This window comes from Arachis hypogaea, chromosome 18 (genome assembly GCF_003086295.3).
Source record: "Arachis hypogaea cultivar Tifrunner chromosome 18, arahy.Tifrunner.gnm2.J5K5, whole genome shotgun sequence".
In the NCBI taxonomy this organism is placed as follows: Eukaryota; Viridiplantae; Streptophyta; class Magnoliopsida; order Fabales; family Fabaceae; genus Arachis; species Arachis hypogaea.
In genome coordinates, this window is record NC_092053.1 from 14,708,396 (window position 1) to 14,725,202 (window position 16,807).

Consider the following 16,807-nt stretch of genomic DNA (forward strand, 5'->3'; position numbering starts at 1 on the left):
TTTTTAGTATAATTTTTTTAGTCTAATAATTCAATAATATATTTTATCTCATACTTTTAAACATTAATAATAAAAAATAATAAATTTTAATAATTCTCTAACATTTAAAAAAAAAAAAAACTCCAAAGTCAACTCCATTGACTGACTTTATCCACCAAAGTAAAAAAAGTAAGCACCAGACTTAACTCCGTCCTTCCAAAAGCACCCATCGCCGCTTCCATTCATTTCCCTCTTTTCCTTTTGCATTGGTTTTCACATCTCTTCGAGGCTCAAAGAGTGGCAAAGCACTCTTCACGCCATCACTTACTATCTTTCATAACACACCCGAAGTCAAGGGAAGCTCTCGCGGCATTTAGAACTTGAATGTGCGTAGAGTTTTGAGATACTCGTTAACAATGGCAAGATACTCGTTAAGCTCTTCCTCTTCAAATTTCTGTGTGGATGTTGACATACGATTATTCAGCTATTACTCTAAAATCTGAATGTGATATCTTAACAATTAACAGAGGAAAATCTTTGAGAGGATATGATAACTTCATCATGCAACTTTGAAACTACTCATGGTTCTGAAGTACTCTCGCTAAAGAACTTGACCGGGAAAGATAAAACACTAAACACCAAGCAAGGTGGAGTATTGAAGTATTTTTTCTGTTTCTACAAAAATGAGAGGTCAACTCAAATTGAAACACCATAAAAAGAAATGCAATGTCAAAATTAAACCACAATGGAATGGAAGTGATAGACCTGCGGCTTGCAAAAGGTATAAACAGACAAAATATAATAAAGAAATTGTGGTAAGATAGAGAGAAGAAAAGTAGAGAGTATGCACCTCAAGTCCTCAACTCTTCTTGCTAACCATGCATTCATGTGCCATGTCATGCTCTAGTTGCAATCAAATTAAGACCAAATAAGAGCTTATGCAATCTTGTAAGAACACAAAAACACATCAAGTTTTGATATGTTAGCCTGGCAAGCCTCTCAATGGTATCACTATCAGATTCTATTCAAATACCTCAACTCCTCAACTCTCCATTAGGATCAGGAATTCCTCCTAGCTTGCAGTTGCAGAGATCTAGAAATAATTGAATATCTTATCTAAATGGAAGATAATACTTTTTCTCAAATCACCACATTCTTTTAAAGTGAAGGGGTTGGTAAATGATAAAGTAATACTTTAATCGCCCTTGATTCAAGGTAATAGAACTCATACATCATTAAAATTATAAATTCAAGGGTGATTAAAGTACTACTTTATCACTTTACCAATTTTCTCACTTGAAACTACCTTTTTCCTTTTCTATCCATGACATGAACCTTCGGAGTTTGAAGAGATGTGACATCAATGCTATAAGGCAACTTAAGATTTATGCAGCCTTGCACATTTACGAACGTAAGTTTTATAAGAGTCCAATAAATCATCAACATTGGATAAACTTGTACATTCTCGAAGATCAAGGTTCTCTAGATTGGGTAGTCTTGTAAGATCTGGTGCTTTCACAAGATTTTTGCAACTATAGAGGTCAAGAACCTTCAAAGAACTTAATTTGCATTTATGATCAAGATTGAGGGTGACCAACTTATCTCAGTCACGGAAACTCAAGTAAGCAAGTTCTTTAAGATGTCTGATAGATGGATGGACTTGCACCAGGTTTGTGCATCCTGTGAGATCTAGCCGCTTAAGACTTGGGCACCCTTCAAAATTTGGCGTCTCCATGAGCTCTACTGAGTAACTCAAATCCACCCTTTCCAAACGTGGTAAGTTCTGTGAATACAATCATTAGCTATCATGTCATTTTGTTATATTAAATCTCCTACCTTTGACACCAACCAGAAGTTGGTTTTTTACTGTCTACTGTCATTTTGTTATATTAAATTTGACAGGTAACGTTTAACACAGATTATGCTCAAAAGTCAAATCTAACAAGTGAATTTTTTGGGCTTTAATCTGAATGTTGACAGGTTTAGGGTATATATTTTGAATAGGTTTGTATAAGCATGTTATAGATTTTTTTTCGCCTTTATTATTATATTTTTGTTGTAAGAGGGATAGAAGTCGTGACCGTAATGATATGTATGTATATAATATTTGTAAGTTGCGTGAGTAAGAAGTTTTGTATATCTGTATATGCTTATTTGTTTTCAAAAAAAAATATTTCTGTGTTTTTAAATAAAACAGCGATATGGTTTCAAGTCAAAGGCTCCTATTTTATTATTAAGTATATGAGAGTTGTTGTAATACTTTTTGCTATTAGAGTGGCGCAGCCAGAAGCGTGATATTCTAATAGTAAGGGTGTTACAGAACTTATCATGTTTGTCCCCATTTTAGATATAAAAATTGGTGTCTTTATAAACATAAGATTGATGAATAGATTTGATATTATGACCGTTGTTCATTAAATAAGAATAATGGTTATTAAGATGTCCGTTACAAACTTAAATTGAAGACAAATAAAATCGAATTATGATTCATAATATATAATAAAAACTGAACTATAAAATGATGTATCATGTACCAAGTAACAATAATGTAACTTTCATAAATAAAAAATCTAAAAAAAAAATAGTTTTTAAAATTTTTCAAACCACTCCTTAATATTATATAAAATAATTTATAAACAAATATATTTTAACATATTATTATTTGTTCTTATAATAAGATGATATATGGAAAAGTAATAACAAAAAATTTATGCCAATCATCCTTCAAAAATAAATCTAAGTAATATAAAAGAGAATATTATTTAGATCGATAATATATTTGAAATTATTATTAAAATTCAAAGGGAAAAATAAATATAACTTAAAGAATTGTATAATTTTTTTTACTTAAATAAGTTAAATAAAAAATAAAAAATAAAAATAAAAGTGAAAAACTGGTTAAATAGCTAGAAAGACAGTTCTTCTTAAGATAACTCATTATTTTCAATGAGAAGGAAGTTTTACTTGATTAAGTTATAATTTTATCGCTATCAACCCGCTAATTCCAATGCATGATATTCTTTATTTTGAACACTAACGAATTAATAAACCAAAATCCATTTTGATGATTAGTAACAAGATTAAATATCTTCACACAATCCGTCTCACAAATAATATCTCGTTGATCCACATCTCAGACTATGAGATAACCTCTCAAACTAGCAAACAATTCTCTTTAAAAAATACTATTACTCTTAATCATTCTCAAACACCTCCTTTTTCAAAATCCATTATAATATCTGATAACGTAAACAAAACTAACACTATCATTAAAACCAGTATAACTAGCATTACAATTAATCTTGAAAGTACCTATATAAATGGAAGATTCCAAGAATCACTTATAATAAAGGAGAATAAAGACATATATTGTAATTCAAAAACACTTCTAAACTCTTTTTCTGAAGCTATAGCCAGACGAATCATTTTTTCCAAAGGCCAAGTCTCATGAGAATTAAAGATGTTATTGTTCCTTATTCATTATATCTACCAAAGTCTCGAAAAGAACCTAAACGGATGCTCTCTACTACAATTCAAGAATCAGTTCTTCAAATTCAAAGGATGATAAGAAATATCCTGTATGTGCCATACAAATTAAACTTTCGGACAATCTCGAATACAATGTAAAATCGATTTCTGACTAGAAAGACATCTTAGGCAGGAATAGATCCTCTCAATTTTATTTTTTTTTTTGCAATTGAGAGAGTAAAGTGTGATCTCTCACTATTAATTTTATAAATGTGACCAAGAATAAATATGAGAGAAAGAGCAATGAAGGGTTAGAAATCACACTTTACACTCTTAATTTTTTTTAATAATTGAGAAGATCCATTACATATCCGATGACAACATCCATCTTCTGAAGTGAAAGCTTACAGTAGGAAGAGCCTCCCTAAAACACAGGCAAACCAATTTTTTTTTTTCAGAACAAGTTGTCGCCAAAGTCAAAGTCAATTCTCTCGTTCCTCTCAATAAAAAATTACTTACACAACCACAAGTAACCATTGCATGAGTTATAAACTTTGGATGCAGTTCTAGACCAATATCAATCCACTTCCGAACCCGTTTGCACATCTGAATTATAAGAAAGATTGTTACTTTTTAGATTCAGAGATAAAAGAGAATAAAGAGTCTCCAAATACTACCTACCAATTGACCAGCCTGTATCCAAAAATTCGAATAAAAAATGTGAACATAATCTATTTCATTAGATGACTATCCTTCTCTCCTCCAACTAGAAAACCAAAAATTCTTATTCAAATTCCCAATATACCAAAAGACTCTTCCAAATATGAGACTCCTTCTTCTTAGAACAATCAAAACAATCATCTTGAGATTTTGACATCCAATAATTGGATCCATAATTTGGTTAGCTGATAAAAAAAAGTTCAAACTAACTTTCTAAAAAGAGTAATTTTCGCACAATAAAAATCTCTAATCTTCAGATTTTCATATTTTTTGGAGTAATCAGTACTTTTTATTTAATAAGATTTAATCCTCTTCCATCGATATGTTCTTTCCAAAAAAAATTTCATCATAGCATTGTATAATTTATTCAAAACAGATTTTATTCTCTATTATTTTCGATGAAGAATATCACGACAGAATTGAGACGAAAATATATTTTCTACATCAAAAGCGCACTAAGACTATTGAAAGGTTGGAAATCCGGATTCTTAATCTGGAAAGCGCTGGTTCGAGCCCAGATCCTTAAAAAAAAGATAATATTTAAATATATATATAAGGATGGATAGAAATTCTACACACAATCCTAACACGTTTTTCATAAAACTGTGGTTATATAGATGGTTATATAGACAAAGAAACAAAATTTTTGAGTGTCTATGGATCTTCATTCCTAACCAACTCTATTTCTTTCCTAATAGAATTAATATACTTTAATACCGTAGAGTTCTTCAATTTCTAGTGCTTCTATAAGTAAAGAAAAAATATGTTTAAACAAAATAAAAAAATAACTTATAAATAACCAATTTATATAATGACTTTTATTTCACTTTGTTTTTAAAATAATAATTTTTTTAATTTATTTAAAAAAAATATCCTAGACTGAATTAAATATTTTTAATCCAACAAGAGATCCACGCAAATTAGCTTGCTAGTTTTAAAGAAAAGAAAAAGGAGGTTTGAATGGATATTAAGTTACCCTTCAACAGTGAAAAGATCAAATTACACAAGTTCTTAGCGACGGTGTTTTCTCTCTTTTTTTTTCCTCCATTTTCTTGTGCTTTGATTTTTCTTTGATGAGTCGAGGTCCGTGCGGCTTTTGTAACCACTGTTTTCATCTTCCATTGTGCCTTTAGCCTGTTTATCAAGTTCCGATTCTTTCTGTCGCACTTGCCACATCTCGTTCACTTCCTCAGCTCGATTTGCTGTATTAAAAAAAAATTATGAACAATTGACATAAATTATAGCACAACATAGACATCAATGATGGTCATGTAAAACACTGCATGGACAAGAGGAGGATGGGCATTTTACTATCTAGACAATAAATGAAGTTTCAACATGGTTAAATGCATAAAACAACGGCAATTAAGCCTTATCCAACATGATTGGATTGGCATACCATAATGTTCTATAGCTAAGCCATATCCCTAGATAATGAGGAACATAGTCGTCAATATCAGATCTCACTGTATCATGTTCGCGACCTCAAAACTGCCAAGGTTAGAGGAATGCGGGATGATCAGGATTTTGACAAAGACATATGTATATAGAAGATCGTTTATATCTTTCTAAAATGTTATCTTTTCTCGATCTAATCTTCAAGATATGTAAGAACGGTTCAAGAATGTGATTAAAGAGAAGAGAATTGCACTGGGATGAAGAGCACGGCAGAACAGAATTATGCAGCAGTGGTTTCTTGAGAAGCAAGGAACAGAGAGAAAAGAGAGTGCATTAGAAAATGAGAATGAGAAATGATTCAATTATGATTCCCTGAGGTCACAATACACTGAAATACACATATATATAGTTTATGTCACTGCCTTAGCTTCTATACTCTCTACAACCTACTATCACGTATCGTGAAGATCGTTTGAACCAAGTTTTGTGAAAATTGAACATCAATAAGACTATATTCTAACAATCCATATTCATGTGTGTTTTAATTTTTTATATTATCTTCGATTATTATCTATAAAAAAAATATCAAATGATTTTGAATTGATATATATATATATATATATATATATATATATATATATATAAAGCTTGACATGATTATTCCGCGATAGGTTTTATAAAAAATTACATGGATAAAAAATTATTTAATTGTGTAATATTAAATTAAACTTACACCCGTGTCATTTGATCTTGTATATATATGGTTTGATTTAGGAAAATTTATGATTCAAGTTTTTGACATTTCCAATACTTGTATAGTTGTATTGAATGCATAGAATACATCAAAGTTACTATTGTTCTCCTAAGTTCAGTTCCATTTTCTTTCTGTTGCACTTGCCAGTCACCATATATTCTCACTTCCACAGCTTGTATTGTTTGTAGAAAACAACAAAAGAAATTCATATTCAATAGATATAAACTATCAAAACAAAAAAGACACTGATTGTTCTCACTGTTAAACACTACAAAAACATAGAGGAGCATGGTCATTTGACTATATCAAATACTCAGCAAGCTGTTTTCCCTGTTTTCTCTGACGTGGATCCTTCTCATGTGTGAAATTAGAATGTTTCGCATGCAGAGAGTAGAATAATCATAACCATTAGGGATGAGCATATTTTAAAAGTGTATGGAGCCGATGAAATTTACAGTGTTCCCCTATTGAGTAATGAAGATGCCCGTGAACTTAAGTAGAAAAGCCTTCAAAAGAGTTTGTCCAAGCAACAACTATGAGGTGCTAATTCCAGAGGTACTGAAATATGCTCAAAGCCTTCCACTACCAATTAGAGTGGTTTGTTCTTTCTTGTGTACCCGCAATACTACCCAATGAAAGGATGTCTTGGATAGATTAAAGAATAATTTCAGAGACAAAATTATGAATGTGCTTCGAATAAGTTTTGAGGAGAAAGAAATATTTTTGTATATTGCTTGTTTTATTAGAGGAGAGAGGATTATGTAAAGCAAATACTAGATGGATCTGGATTACACCCTCACATTAGAATCCCAGTTATCATAGAAAAATCACTCATAACCATAAGAAATCAGGAAATTCATATGCATGAAATGTTAAAACTTCCAAGAGTTTGGGAAAAAAGTTTTTCGAGAAAATTCTCCTCAAGAACTTGGATCATGGAGTAGAATTTGGCGTTACACTGATCTCCATCATTCCTAGATATCAGACTCGGTATCTAGTCATCCTTACATTAAAAAGTTTTCACAATCAATCAAATATACGCTCATTATTATTTTTTCGTTGAGACCTATATCTACACACCTTCGTTCTTTTTTTCCTTTCTTAATACTTTTTATAATTAAAGCCATACTTTTTCTTGATCAGTGATGGCTACATCTGTTACAATAAATAATATAATAAAGAAATTAGCATATAGTAACTTTTATTCATACCATAATTAATTATCTTTTGTAAACTACTGAAATTTTGTAAGTGACTATTCGTCAGAAAATATCTTTATAAAAGAAACGAAAATATTAGATATTATCTCTATATGAAAATATTACATAAATAGTCAACTTTTTATAAACAAACACTATAAAATAAACATGTTGTGTATATATAAAAATAAGAAATGACATGAGTATTCGGTAATTGATTATGATTATGCATTAATTACCTCAGCAGTATATGTGGGTGTTTGTACCAGAAACGGAATCACAAACTGAAAGTGTGAAGATCGGAGATTTTAATTTTGGCAAGTATAGAATCAGATCGGGAGGATAACTTATAAGATACTTTGATACTTAAATTAGTTAAGTGTTTTGATCGTATATATTATTCCGGATTTATCTGTTGAGTTCTCTCTTCTTTTATCCTTACATTGTGAGTTTGTCGTTTTCTCAACATTTAGTGTTTTTATGTCGTGCTCTTAATGTTACGATTTAGCGGTTTTGTAATTTTAATGGTGTGGTCATTTGTATTGTATCCGACACTATCTCGTAATGTTGGATTTGCTATTCATTTAATGGTCAATTCATCACGTTATTATTTGTCTAGAATAGTACCTCTAACTCGAGTCTCCTAGCTTTGATATTTTCACCAAGGATTCCCGAGTTTATAAGTTGGATTTAAGAGGTGTCCTTTAATCGAAGCCCTTTTTGATTTTTTTGGCGTGGTTATAACTTTTTTTGTTTTACAAACTGTCAGTCCATATAAATTCTTTTTCTATTAATTAATGCAACATTAACTTTAAATAAAATAATCTCCCACTTCAACTTTACTTCCGAAGCGAAACATTACTTCTTTCAAACAAAAACAATTTCTCTCTCTTCCAAGACATTTCCTTCCATTTGGTTCTCCTCCTTCGTCGCACCAGAAGGAATCATCTAAGTTTTCTAGTGGATTTCACAGTAATTTTTGACAAGGTTAGTGAAGCTTTTATACTTTTCTCTTTTTTCTTTTTCTATTATTTTGTCGGAGGATCTTCCTCATTTTGTGTTTCAAGTTTTCTTATTGCTTCATATATTCTTTCTTATGGTTCCTAGTATTACTTGCTTTGAACTTTTCTTGCATTTTCTTTGCATTTGTTACTTTTACCTTTGATTAGACTTAACGTAGTAGGGACACCACTATTTTTAGTTTTTCTAACTTAATAGTGATGATTTCTATTTTGCTCCTTTTCTTCCACAATCTTTTATAGTTTCCAGAATTACGATGAATTTTGCATTTCTTAAGTAAGCTTTAGAACTTTTAAGCTTTAGAATTTTTCGGCCCTTGGTAACATAGTAGTAGTGCTCTTGTAGGCTTTTTTGTGATGGAGAGGAAAAAGGTTATCGTGAACCGTGGTGGTGCTGCTAACCAGCCAAGGCTTCGACCTACCCTCCTTCTACAAATGAATAGCGAGCTTGAGATGGATATTTACTCCTGGGTATCCGAGGAGGTTAAGGCTATCCCTTCTACCATAATGCGAGAAGAGCTTGATAACCTGAGGGAGACCAGGGTTATTTTTTACTCCAATCTGAGTAATTTATATGTCTTTTCTATTCCTAGGTTCAGGGATCGGTTATGCCATATCAACAAGTATGCCGGCACTGTCCCGGACTGGTTGTGGATGTACGAGACTCTATTCTCCTGAATTGGGGTTCGGTTGCCTTTTTTCCACTTCCAAGTGAGCGTGTTGACTCATTCCATGCGCTCTTTCTCAACTCCACCCAAATAGCTGGGCCATTATCTGCGATTTTGAGCTCTTATACTCGTTTTTGGATATCGAACCCTCTTTTAGGGGTTTCTTTTATTTCTTCATTTTGATAGTCCTCTTTAGGTCACAAGGACGTGGGTTCATCTCCTTCCGAAGTGTTCCGAACAGAAAAATCTTTAATTTATTTGAGAAATCTTATCATGGGTTTAAAGAAAAGTTTTTTAAGGTTGAAAGGATAGAAGGGACAACTCATTTTTTCATGACTTTAGAAGGTGCGAAAAAGTTTAACTTGTATTGGAATTACAATGTTTCCTTCCCAAAAATTCGAGTTAGCAGAGTTAATGCTTCCGAGCTTTTGAGCATTAATTTGTTAATGATGATATGAAATGAGCGTCATCTTATTTTGAGGGACATAATAATAAATGAATAGACTGCTCGAAATGCTATCAGTAATCTTTGTTCCTCGGTTTCTTTTATATTCATGATTTTATATGCTCATGATTTCTTTATCTTACAAGAATTTGATATCCTTGTTTTAGTTGACATGGATAGAGGACTTGTTGCCATTACTGCCATTAAAAAGAGGTTGGAATCTCATCCACAAATTAGTGCAGGTGGTGATAGAGTTTCCTCCTCCGCTACTATTAGCTACCAACAACAACCTCAGAGGATTGAGGAAAGTGGAGAAGGACAAGGTCCCGAAGTCCGTATTCTGGAGGAAGATTCCTCTAACCATTCTCCAAAAAAGAAAAAAAAATTGAAGGGTGTAGAAAGGGAGGATGCCGATATTCTAGCTTCATCCTCGTTCAGGCAAGTGGTAGATAAGGGTTTTCGGGCCCCTGATTTCGTGGATTGTCATCTCATGACTGAGGACATGAGATTGAAGCTTGCTAAGATGTCCCTGAAAGACACCCTTCCCCGTGTTCAGAGAATGCTCTTTCGTTCAGCCACATACATCCGAGATGCCGAGATAGATATTTCAAATCTTCACTCAGATTTTCTATTGAAGGACAAAACAATTGCTGATGGCAATGCTTAGACTTAGAAATTGAACACCTCGATTAATGCTCTTCAAGAGAGGCAGGCTTCCCTTGAAAATGAGGTGAAGAGTTTGAAGAAGGTGAAGGCTTCTTTCGACTTAAAGGGAGAGAATTTGAAGAAGTAGGTTTCCGAGTTGATAGAAAAAATTGAGGATCTTGAACTCTTAGTAAAAAAGGCAGAGCAAGCAACTGTGGATGGTGTTTTCGATGCTGAACTAAACATCCTCGACCAAATCAAACCAAGAGCTCCCGACTTGTACATCTCCAAAGTCGACGCTTTTAAGAATGTGGTGGATGGAAAAGTTATTTCTATTTTGTAGTTTTATAGTATTTTCCTAAGTGTTATGAACTTGTTATTTCTGAAGTCTTGGTACTTTTGTGCAATATTTTTTGTAGTACTTTTCCCGTGTAATCGGGATTAAGTTTATATGTTTTAATGTTTTTTTACCGTTTTGATATGCTTTGAATATCGGTCCCTATTTAGTATTTATTAAACCATTTCTCTTCGAGCTTTATTTCCAACCCGAATTCGATTTTTATACATACTAAAGAGATGTTTCGAAAGCTTAATTTAATCATTCAAACATCACATAAATTGCAAAGAAAATCTTGTTAAATACAAAAGAGGCCTCATTAAAAACCTAGGTGCCTAGGAAAAGAGTGCTTTTATTTCATACGTGAATCTAACTAGGAAAATTTCTAAGAATAATACCTCTTTAGATGAGTTACATTCCCTCTTCTCGGAACATTGGAACCGTCCAATGTTTCTTGCTTATAGGCTCCTTTTACTAGCACTTCCTTTACCCTGAAAGGGCCCTTCCAAGTTGGGGATAACTTTTCCCACATTCCCGAGGCCACAACATTTGCCTATCTCAACACGAGGTCTCCAACTTGAAAACTTCTATATTGGACTTTGATATTATATCTTTTGACCACTTTCTGCTTCAAGGCTTGTTCAGCTAGGTTAGATGCATTCCTTACCTCATCAATTAGATCCATGTTCTCGTGGGTTTTCGAGGTCTCCAAGAGCATCCTTGGACTAGGCTCACCAAGTTCCACAGGGATTACATCTTTTTCACGATAAGTAAGCCTGAAAGGTGTTTTCTTGGTAGTAGATTGGACTGTAGTTCGATAAGACCATAAAATTGACCATACCTTGTCAGTCGAAGAACTCGGAGACTCGTCCAATCTCTTTTTCAACTCATTTAGGATCACTTTATTAGTAACTTCAACTTGTCCATTCGCCTGTGGGTGTTCAACCGAAGTGAATATTTGCTAAATCCCTAACCCACTTAGTAGTTCCTGAAATCTGGAGTTTGTGAACTGAGTCCCGTTATCTGTGACTATGACTTTCAAGATCCCAAACCTTGCAATGATTTCCCTCCAAAGAACTTACGTAATTGGGCATAACTAATACTCGATAGTGGCATGGCCTCAATCCATTTGGTAAAATAATCTATAGCAACTATGAGATATTTTACCTGGCTTGGTCCTTGTGGAAAAGGTCCCAGTAAATCCACACCCCACTTGGCAAATGGTCTTGTTGGGATAACAGAGACAAGTTCGTGAGGAGGTGCTTGATAGAGGCACCCGTGTAGTTGATATTTGTCACACTTCTTCACATATTCCATAGCATTCTTGATGAGGGTAGGCCAGTAGTATCCAGCTCGGATGATCTTCCGGGCTAGCGATTTACCGCCCAAATGATGTCCGCAGCACCCCTCATGAACATCCTACAATACATACATTATTTGCTGGGGATTTAAACATTTCAATAATGGCTGGGATATTCCTCTTTTGTATAATTCCCATTTATCATGGTATATTTAGCTGCTCATAATCGCAATTTCTTTGCTTCTTTGGCATCACTTGGCAAAGTACTGATAAATCCATATTTTATGATTATTTTTTTGTTTGAAAAGAGTAGATTTTATCAACTTACCTTATATTTATTTCTTGAAATTGCATGTTTTTGTAAATCTCTTCCTAATTGTGCTTAATTATAAAAAAATATATTTTTTATGCTTAGAATTGCCAATTTTAATTTACTTTTCTCCCAGTTGATGCCTTGATATGTTTGTTTGAGTGATTAAGATTTTGAAGGCGAGGATGGCTTGAAGAAGTAGAAGAAAAGCATGCAAAAAAGTGGAAGAATTCAAGAAATGAAGAATTTGCAAAACTGTCAATCGTGACCTCTTTGTACTAAATTGATCATAACTTGAGTTACAGAGGTCTAAATGAGGTAGTTTTAGTGGCATTAAAAAGCTAACATCCGAAAATTCAAAATGATATGCATATGTCTATCGTGGACAACAAGATGAGTGTGCGTATGCACATAATATGTGCTTACGCATGCGTCTGAGCGCATGCCTCTTTTATGTGTGCATGTAACCCGCAATTTCTAGCCCATTTTGGGTCCAATCCAACTAATTTCTAATGCTATTGAACCAAGTAATCATAGTTGAGATTTTTATTATGTTTTAGGACAATTCTAGAGAAGAAGCTCCAACTTCTCTCTAAAATTTAAGGTTTTTTAGTTTAATTTCTCCTTAAATTTAGGTTTTAATCTTATTTTAATTTAGTTTTCTTTATATTTTCTTGTTCTATCCTCTTAATTCACTTAACTTTTATTGTTATTTTCTTGTTTTATGCTATTTTAGCTCATGAACTCTTGTGAATTTTGGTTTTTTATTAATGCAATTTTGATATTTTTCTTTTATTGGTGCTTGCTTGAGTTATCTTCATTGCTTTCTTGAGTTTGATAGTTATAACTTTTATAATTCATGTAATTTATGATATTTTATTTATATGCCTTCTAAGTATTTGATAAAATGCCTCCTTTAGTTATTGAGTAGTTTTTCACCCTCTTGACTTGGGATTAAGCACTTAGGTGACCTTGATTCATTGATGTCCAATATTGATTAGTGATTTAGTGTTGTTAGTTGATTTTGTCTCCACTAACGCTAATCTTTCTCTAAGCTAATTAGTGAGTTAGTTAGAATTTGTAGATTGAGATGAATTATGCCTATTTGACTTATCCTCGATGTTAGGGTTGACTAAGTGGAATTAACTCTTCATAATTGCTATGTTTGTGGTCAATGAATAGGATAGAAAATTTTGACTCTCAACCTTTGCCAAGACCCCTTTTTAGCATTTGAATCTCCTTTCATTTTCTTAGTTAATTACCTTTATTGCTTCTTTATTTTCTTGCAATTTAATTTATTGTCAATTGCTATCACAACCCCCCTTTTCCCTCACAGCTAATGATATGCACACCTCACTGCAATTCCGTGGGAGAACGACTTGGGACTTAAAACTCCTAAATTTTATTGATTTGAATTGTGACAATCATTTAAACTTTGACTAGGATCATTTGTTGGTTTAGAACTATACTATTGATGAAGCAATTCTTTTTGAGAGAATTTCTAACCGATAATCCGACGGGCATCAATTTTTTGGCAGCGTTACTGGGGACTATGCAATTGCGTGTCATATTTTTTGTTGTTGTAGATATGTGAACATTGTGGATATTTGCTTCTTGCTTGTTTACTGGACACTAATTGGTAGCTAGTGCTTTTATTTTGGTAGTTATTCTTAGTTGTTAGTTCATTTCTTTAATTACTCTTGTTTTGGTTTTTAACATGGTTTTGAAAACCGAACCGGACCGATCGGTTCAACCGGAAAAATTAGAAACTGGTCACCTAGCCGGTTTGGGTAAGGTCAGAAACCGCCTGGTAAAGAACCGGTGAAAAAACCGGTCAAACCAGTAGTTAACCGGTGAACCGGAAGAATCGTCCGATTTTTTAGCGGTTTTTGGTTTAGATATTAAACTACTAAACGGCATCGTTTTGAAGGTAAAAAAAAAAAAGGAAAAGCTAAACGCACGAACCCTAATCCTAATCTCAGTCTCAACTCTCACACTCTCACAAGAGAAAGCACACTGCACACCATAGCCACCACGGGCAGAAGAGAAAGCACTCACCGTCGCATAGCCACCCACGATGGAGCAGCCCCTCTTCGCCGTCGCATAGCCACCACCATCGCCACCACATCCCACATCCCACAGCCCCTCTTCGCCGTCCCACAGCCCCTCTTCGTCGTCGCCGAGCTCCCCTCCTCCATCGTCGCCCTTACTCGCCGCCGGTAATACTCTGCCTTCCACCTCGCCTACTGTTCACCGCTGGTAATACTCTGCCTTCCACCTCGCCTCCTGTTTCCACCTCGCTGCCTTCTAATTTTCTGTGATTTATTTTCTGATTTATTTGTCTGCTGGATTCAAGATTTTGATTTATTTGTTATCTGTTCATGATTTATTTATTTGCTGGATTCATGATTTTGATTTTTGATTTTCTGAGGTTATTTGTTCATGATTTATTTGTTTGCTGCTTCATGGTTGCTGAATTCATAGTTTTCTGAGGTTATTTTGGATTCATGATTTTTTTATTTTCTGAGGTTATTTATTTGTTAATGGTTTTCTGAGGTTATTTTTTGTTTTTGATTTTCTGATTGTTACAGTTGGAACAATCACAAAGTAACCCACAGCCACAAGATAATGCTATTCAATATATTGGTGAAAGGTATCATAAGCTTGTGATTCAGGCAAGGAGCTGGTGCTGTGTAAGTGTGAGTGAGATCAGAGAGGAAAAGAACAAGGAAAGCGAAAGACTGTGATTCTTGTGTATTATTTCAATATGATACAGGGGTTGGTTTATATACAGGGAAGTGTAGGGGAGTGTGGTTAGTCAGTAGCTAACAGAATTTACAAAGGGAAACGTGCTGCATAACAAACTTCACCAACTTGCTGATTGAAGTTCTAACTGAAGCTCCTGGACTGTCTTCATCACCATTCCTTGTGTCAATTGGAACACTTAATGATTTATTTGTTATTTGTTCATGATTTATTTGCTTGCTGCTTCATGATTCTGGTTGCTGAATTCATAGTTTTCTGAGGTTATTTTGGATTCATGATTTTTTATTTTCTAAGGTTATTTATTTGTTCATGGTTTTCTGAGGTTGTTTTTGTTTTTGTTTTTTGTTTTTTGTTTTTTATTTCTTGTTTTTTGGATTACTTGTTTATGATGGAGATATTGGAACACTTATTATTTTATGTTTCTTTTGAATGTAGAACATTATGGGTTTGTCATTATGTGCGTTTCTTTTGTTTAGTTATAAACTTTGATGTTTGAAGTTGTTTGTGAACCTCTAATATTAAGTTATGGATAATTTATTATGTGAAATTTTTTAAATTTTATTAAGTTATAAATTATTGAATTTATATATTTAAAATTATTTTTAGGTTTTTTAATAATTTTATTTAATATTTAATTAAACCGGTTGAATTCCGGTTGAATCCCGGTCAAACCAGTGAACCATTGAACCAGTGACTTCACTGGTTCATTGACCGGTCCGGTTCTCGCAACCTTGGTTTTTAATAATTGCATGATTTCTATGATTCCCAGTTGAATGATGCGATTGCTTCCAAATCCAAGCTTGGTCCCGTTTGATCCTGAGATAGAAAGAACTTTAACTCATATTAGGCAAGCTCGGCGTCGGTTAGCATTTGCGCATACTGAATCGGATTCTCTTGACGAGCAACCTGATTCACCGTTACCCTCTAACCGTGATTCTCATTCTTCATTTAATGAGGGAACCTTATATTCTTCTGTCGGAAGTTCTAAAGTTTTTGTGAGTGATTTAGGTGACGAAGACATGACGGCACCATGAAGGGTCTTTCTTAAGGAAGCGGGAGCTCTGGATATCACTTTGCAACCGTTACAAGTTCATTACCTGGATTTGGATGCAAATTTGAACTTAAGACTGGGTTAATCAACTTGCTTCCTAAGTATCATGGGTTGCTGGGTGAAGATCTGCTTAAACACTTGAAGGACTTTCAAGTAGTGTGCTCAACCGCAAGGAGACATGGATCGGATGAGATAGCTGTGATGGTTTTTGCTTTTCCTTTCTCTTTAGAGGAAAAAGCAAAGGAGTGGTTTTATACTCAACCGAATGAAGTGATTACCAAATGGGATTTGTTGAGAAAGGAGTTCCTATAGAACTTCTTTCCATCTCAAAAGATGGATCGTTTGAGGAAAGAGATTTCTTGTATTATGCAAAGAGATGGAGAGATACTCTATGAGTATTGGGAACGTTTTAAGAAGTTGCTTGAATCTTGCCCTCTCCACCGCATTAATGACTTGGTACTTATAAGTTATTTTTGTCAAGGCTTAGTTCCTCAAGACAAGCTTCTTATTGATGCCTCAACTGGCGGATCTCTCATTAAGCATAAAACTGCAGAGAAGCATAGGAAGTCATTTCGAATTTAGCGGACTCAACACAACAAAGCAATCAAGGATCATATCAATATGGAGGAAATCAAGGTCAAGGGTGGAGGGATAACTCCAACCAAAGATGGCAACAACTTTAGTGAGGACGACTCCAACTCCGATGTCTCAATCGTCGATCCTGGTAGGGTTTGGCGTGACTCCGCCT

The 16,807-nt window shown here is 33.8% G+C and overlaps 1 non-coding gene across 1 annotated transcript; it reads right to left on the minus strand.

Moving 5' to 3' along the window:
• Window positions 1-16,398: 16,398 nt before the first annotated feature.
• LOC112773942 (small nucleolar RNA R71) lies at window positions 16,399-16,505 on the minus strand. The gene has a single exon (XR_003188461.1). It is a non-coding gene; the product is annotated as a small nucleolar RNA R71 (small nucleolar RNA).
• Window positions 16,506-16,807: the final 302 nt, after the last annotated feature.